The sequence below is a fragment of the Manacus vitellinus genome, unplaced genomic scaffold, assembly GCF_001715985.3.
Source record: "Manacus vitellinus isolate BGI_N305 unplaced genomic scaffold, ASM171598v3 scaffold_74_pilon, whole genome shotgun sequence".
In the NCBI taxonomy this organism is placed as follows: Eukaryota; Metazoa; Chordata; class Aves; order Passeriformes; family Pipridae; genus Manacus; species Manacus vitellinus.
The window spans coordinates 2,445,181-2,450,452 of NW_021940780.1; positions in this window are offsets into that span (position 1 = coordinate 2,445,181).

Consider the following 5,272-nt stretch of genomic DNA (forward strand, 5'->3'; position numbering starts at 1 on the left):
TTCTCTGTCTACGTGTGTCATTTTTAGCCTCCAGAGGAAGTTTTATTTGTATTTGTTACCTCGAATTTCCACTGCCGTGGCTTTTTTTTTTTTTTCTTTTGACATTTTCGTGTGAAGGGGCTGGGAGAAAACACGGCGGGGTGAGCTCAGGTGTGCTTGGGGTCAGCGGTGCCTGCGGCGCTGCCGGCGTATCCCGGGAATTCCGGCCTGGATTCACCAGCTCTGCAGAGCCCAACGGGATTCAAAGGCCACAGGGCCGTGGAAACACACAGTCCCAGGGATTCTGTGAGCTGAGCTGAGCCCTGTGGTCCACCCCACAGCCACCCTTTGCTCCCCCAGGGTGATGTTGTGAGGTGGGTGTGGGCGCTTCCAGCCCTTTCCCAAAGCAAACCCACCCACTCCGTGGGATCACTGAGGAAGAGGAGGAGGACCCGGAGTTGGAAAAATTAATAGTGAACTCGTGAAAACTGAATGTTCCTGGTGAGCAGTGGCAGCGCCCAGCAGAGCACACAGGGGGGATGTTTCTTCCCAAAACTGGGCTGGAGGCCAGAAGAAGCTTGTGCTGAACACAATCCCTAAATCAGCAGGGTAACAATTACCTATTTTTAATAATCACTGAAACAATTACTCTGCTGAGAGAAAGTCTCAGCCCCTGGCTCGAGGGGAGGCAGCCCTGGGTCTCATCCCCCGATGGAGAGCAGGAGGTATCTCCCTTCTGGGGAGGAAAATGCAGATTTGGGAGCAGGGGGGGTGTTAAGGAGCAGGGTCTGGGGGACACCCCTTGCACCCCCAGTGATTCAGTGCCATGTGGGGATGACACAGGGACGATCCAGCTCCGAGGAGCTCAGCAGTGCCAGGCAGCAGCTCCCCCTCACACGGGGACTTGCTCAAGAAGGGATTAGCAGGATCAGCTGATGATGATCTAAGCGCATAACTATATCAACCCGTGAATTAATTAATGATATCTCGCACCTCGGAGTGGCTCTATCTGCAGATCTCTGCACTCCTCAAAGCATCCACTGAATTAAGCCCTGCTGCACCCCCCGGGAAATAGGTCAGGATGGATAATCCCCATGTGCCGGTGGGGACACGGCGGCACAAGGCGGGGGATAAACAAGGCTGCCCGTTTTGGGAGCCAACCTGGGAGATTTTCCAGCACCAGCATCCCCGTGGGGTGCAAAGGGACCCTGCCCTCCGTGTGTCAGCCACGGGGGGGGACTTTGGGATGCTCCAGCTCCCGGTGCTTTGCTCCCATCCCTCATCCCCGTGCCGTGGACACACAGAGCCCCCAGCCCGGGGGTCCCTGGTGCCACGGGTGGGCTGGTGGTGGTGGGTGCCCGCACTGGGAGCTGCTGGATGCAGCAGCTGATCCATGGACAGGCAGCCGGGCGGGCCCTGGGAGAGGCTCCTGGGCTGGGGCAGGAATTTAGGGCTCCTGAAGTAATAGGGAAGGCGGGCGAGGCCAGGACGTGTCCCCACCTCTGTGTCCATGCCAGCACCCAGAGGGGACCAGCGGGCAGCCAGGGGCACGTGGGCCGGTCCTGGAGTGATGCCTTCATTAATTAGTGGTAATTAATTATTATTGGGCCTCCAAAATGCTGTATAATATCAGAGGAGCTTTGTGGGGCTGTCTGGGGGCCCTGCCAAAGCTTGCTTGGTTTGGGGGTCCTGGCCCCCCATCCCGCTCACTGGGGCTGGACCATTCAGCCAGGCTCTTGCAGCATCCTGGGATGCAAATTCCGAGTGTTCCTGAGGGAAAGCAGCTGCCTGGCTGTACCCAGAGACCTGCCAGACATCCCGGGACGAGCATTCAAGGGATGCTCTGCAGGGAGAAACTCTGCCCAGGTTTTGTTTCCTCTTTCAGCTGCTCCCCGAGTCGGTTTGGGCTGGGTTTGTCCACAGCCAGTGGGAAGCTCCCAGCCTCTCCCACTCCGCCAGGAGCACTAGCACCTTCAGATGTGGTTTTGCCCCAAAACAGCCCTCGGTGGAACAGGAAAACAGGGAGTTTTTGATACGGTGGTCCCAGCCCACCAGCTTTGCTCCTGCCCAGAAGCTGCCGTGCCTGCGCTGCCCTGTTTATTTTTATCCCAGCTCCTGCAGGATGAGGCAGCTGCCTCCCGGGGGGGTTGCATCCCGAGGCGTGGTGGAAGGTGCTGGATGGCTCTGCCAGCCACCCCTGCAGCCACCAGGGCCGAGGACGGACGGACTCACGGACTCGGCCCGGCTTGCCCTCACTTGTCGGCAGCTCTCGCTGCCGTTCCCTGCCCGCAGCCCCGCGGGTCCTCAGCCAGCCTCACATTTCCTCATTGCTAGGAAGTGGCTAATTCCCCCCGGGCCGGTTTCAATGGCTCACAGATCCCTCGCCTTTTGGCCTCCCACCAGTTTCTGCGGCGGTCGAAGCGCAGCCCTCGGGAGCAGCGCGTTCCCAGGCACGCAGCCTCTGGATTTTGCCGGCTGGGAGGACGTCCATCCCTCACACGGGACCATGACATGGATACCCCAACGCTGGATTCACCCCTGGTCAAGCTCTGCGGCCTCTGAGCCCTGCTCACACAAAACTGAGCCCTTTCCCCGTGGGACGCGGCGGATCCGGGGAGTTCCACCCTCCTTTGCTCCCCTCCTCCGTCAGGGAACGTCTCCGGAGTGGGGTGATCATGGCACAGCTCTCGGGGCTGACACGCAAGAGGCCGTTTCCTCTTCTCTTTCTTGGTTTCACATTAAAAAAAGCCTTTGTGGCACCTCTCTGCAACCTCCTCGCTGGGGTCACTCGGGGCCACCAAGCCGAGGTTCCTGCTGGTCCCATAAAACCATCCCTGGTTTCACAGCCTGCTCCGTGCCCGATCCCTGGCTGGAACCCCATCATTCCTTCGGGACCACTTTCACTCCTGGACCTACTGTTTAGTTTTCCTGCCAATCACACTGTCTCCTTATCTCCAGGTCACACCGCGCCAGCCACCACTGCTATTGTTCCCCGGCTGGATAATAACAGGAAAGACCTCTGGGCTTGGGAAAAGAGACCTGTCTCGGACTTGGATGACCCAGAGGTTCCCAGCTTGCCGGTGAATACAGCAACGTGCCCCTTGCTGCCACAGCCTGGAGTCACCCCCTGACCCCAGGCCCCTGGAGCAGTGGGAAGCTGTGGGATGCTCTTTGGGGTGATGCCAGGAAAGGGATGGCAGAGGTGTGAGGACCGTGGGGCACAGGCAAAGCTTCCCCTTGCAGCACTCTGGGTGCTCCTGCAAGTGTTTCCCAGGCCTCCAGCCATCTCCCAGTGCTGTCCCCTTCAGGGACCAACCCTGCACCCACTTTCCTGGGGCATGGGGTGCCCCAGGATCAGCAGGATGGGTTTGCAGCTGCCCTCTGCTCCAAAGGGCTTTCCCTGCCCATCCCAAGCTTTTCACCCTGCTGCTGTGCAGGGTGAGGGCAGGGCCGATCCCTCTCTTGCCACGGGGGAAACTGAGGCAGGAAAGGGCTTCCCACAGCCACCCACGGTGCTCCCTTGGTTTCCCCCACCAGCCTCCCTGGGGTTTGGCTTGTGGGGATCTGTCCTTTGGGATCGACCCAGGGACACCCCAGGGCAGCAAGTTCTGCCCGTGGGTCCCTCCACACCCCCCCCGCAGGAGGAGGGACATGCACACCTCCTTTTCCAGGAGGGACATGCACGTCTCCTTTTCCAGGAGGGACACGCACGTCTCCTTTTCCATGCATATTTCAGTGCGAGCGTTTCTGAATATTTCCGGAGGAGGAGGGTGTGGAGTTTTCACAGGCAAATCAGGAAAACCCAGGTGAGGAGGGAGCCGGCGCTGTGGAAGGACGCAGCCCGTGCCGGGAGGGTGTTGGTCCAGGATCAGGAAGGCTGCTGCAGTTTCTCCTGGCTGGAGTTCTCTCAGGCAGCGTTTGGCCCGAAATGAGGATTTCCCACGCCCAACAGCAGCGGAGAAAGTTTCTCCTCCTCCAGAAATTACGGATTACCCTGAGCCCCATCCCCGCCGGTGCTGAGCGTCTCTCACACCCAGGCCAGGGGAGGCCCAGAGAATAAATTGCTGCAGGCGCAGCCACATCTGGGCAGCTGTTGTTTGCCAGAGGGAACTGCCCCCGCCCCCCGGACTGCCGCATCCCACCTCAGCACTCGCAAACAAAACACTCCCAGCCCTGAGAAACCACGGTGGCTTCATCAGATACCCCTGAGACACCCACCCGTGGTTTGGGTGGCTCGGGGTGTTTTTTTTCCCTTCTTCAAGCTGCTCGAGAAGGGTTTGTGTCGTCGGCCATCCAGGCGGCAGCCCACACGTACAGCCCTGGCACAATCGTCCCCGGGGGTGGGAGGCAGGTGACCTTTCAGGTCCCCACCAGCCACACTCTGTTTACGGCTCTGTGACCTTACCAGCCCCAGATCCACATCTACAGAGAATCCAAGGGCCTGGGGAGGAAAGTCTCCAGGGCCTGGTAAATTTGTGCCTCAGGCTTTGCGTCTGAGCATCCTTTGTAATCCAGGATGAGGTGACAATGATGGTCGTCGTAATCATCATCATCATCATCACCGGTAATCCACCTCCCTCTCTGTGGATCGGAGACACCACCAGTGAGTCCAAAAAGCCTGAAACCCACAGCAGAGCTTTCCAGAGACACTTAAAGAGACGGCGATGAGCACCCCGTGATGACCCTCAGCCTCCAAAGGGTCAAGGTTTAGAGGACGAGCAATCCCATCTGCCTCACCACGAGGCACAAAACCCAGGCTAACGCTCCCCTCCCTGTAAGTGCATTTCCCCTGCCGTTAACTAGGTGAAAAACCCTGAGGAGTTCCCCTTTTCGAAGCCCCGGTGGTCTCTGGAGGGCTCAGGGCACATGAATCAGGGCCGGGTCACAAGACTGAGAGCGGTGAGAAGTCACCCGTCAGCTGACAGCACCCGCAGGGACACAGTGGCAGATCCACGGGGCACCAGCAGGGTGTTGGCACAGGGAAGGGCACAGGGCTGCTCTGAGCATCCCACAGCCCCAAAGGCAGGACTGGGGTGGGAGCAGGGGGAGCTGGGGGCTCTCAGTTCCTCGCTGAGGGGAAGCTGCCAAAACTTGGGTGGGTGTCACGGGGATTGAACCAGGTGGGACAGCACTAAACAGTGTCAGGGCTTGTCACGACTCCACCACAGGCAGTGGGGGAGAGCTGAGGTGAGGGGGCACAGGGGCAGTGTGTGGTGTGGGACACTTGGAATTGGCACTGAGGAGGGGATGGCAGCATTTCAGGGAGCCCTGGAATGCTTTGGGTGGGAAGGGA